Genomic DNA, 1,609 nt, shown 5'->3' on the forward strand with positions numbered 1-1,609 from the left:
TTGATATTATTTTTGTTATACAGGGTGATTTTTTAAGCATGCTCACCCCATTTTTATGCTTAAATTATGCATATATTCAAATTTTAATTTTTGGAATTTTTAAGTGTCATTAAAGACGATAATTTCGAGTACTTAGATTTTTCACAACATTTAAGGAGTATCCTGTGGCGATACTAACTTTTGTTTTTCAAATGAAAACCTATATGTTTTAAAGCAAAATGGGATTCAGATAATTTTTCTGAAAATATTGATGTATCGTGATCGAAATTTTAACGAAAACTTCCTTAGTTATTCTTCTTCAAATACTAAGGAATAAGGATAATATTATAGTCTATTAAATACTAAATAGTTTGTAAATGGATACTAGCTCAATAATTATAATTCGGTGTGCATATAAAATATTTGTTAAGGGTGCTGCAGCACTACAATTTCTAAGGAGTTGTGTATAGGCAATTATCTACATTACTAGTCTAGTGGTGTGTATGTGTGGGTAAAGTAAATGAACATTAGTGTGCGTGAGCCGTTCCACGAAACTTCAAAAAATAGTAATGATAACGACGCCAAATATTTTAATAACTGCATAAAACCGGATTATATAACGCAAGTCGCCACGGCCGTAACTTACATAATCTTCACGTAAATACTAAAATACGTAAACATTTTTTTCATTGTTATTTAATAATTATTAATTATTATAGTATTATACAATTTAGTAGTTATTAATATTATTTAATTTTTACCAACTCACTAAGTTTAAAAATATAAAAACTATCAAATAGTTACTGTAATATAATTAATAAACCTATCAGCCAGTTACTATAATACCTTATTAGTTATTATAAATATAAATTGACAATAAGACGTATACAATTTTTAACATTTAAAAATACAGATTTATAGTCATTTTAATTTCAAATTTAGACGAAATTACATATTAAAAAACCTAGAATAACTATTTTAATTATTTTGTTATAATTGTATAATATTATTCGTGGGTACTTGAAACTTCTAAAGTATACTATTATATATCTATGATAGTACCACGGTTTTTTGTTGATGTATAACGCGTTATAAGTACCTAATAGATATTATGATATGATTAATTTGGAATTTATTATAGGTACCTATTATAGGTAAATTTTTTTTTAATACCATAGATAAGAATATATATGTCTAATACATAGACTGATATACCGTCTCCGCTCAGAATCGTTTTTCTTATACAGTGATATTATATCATTGAATTCAAATTTAATACTGTCCATTATACAGTGACCCACTTCTAACCTACTGTACAGCAGAGCGACATCCACTTACCCACCTTTTTTTTACATGATTTTAAATGAAATTGTTAAAAACCACATTGTTAAAAAATATATATATTTTTACTATTTTTATCGTTATCGTTTTTATCTTTTTTAAACCTTTTAGTGACACCGTCTATTTTTAATTCTTTATTTCATATATTTTTTCGTACATACGTCATATAAATTTAATTCTGGAGGAGTATAGTTTATGATTTATACCTAAGTAGGTATTTAAAGTTTAGATGAGCGGAATGAAGTGGTACCCCGTCAATTGTTGGTTCACTATACTTTGCTCATCAAAA

Source organism: Acyrthosiphon pisum, chromosome A2, assembly GCF_005508785.2.
Source record: "Acyrthosiphon pisum isolate AL4f chromosome A2, pea_aphid_22Mar2018_4r6ur, whole genome shotgun sequence".
In the NCBI taxonomy this organism is placed as follows: Eukaryota; Metazoa; Arthropoda; class Insecta; order Hemiptera; family Aphididae; genus Acyrthosiphon; species Acyrthosiphon pisum.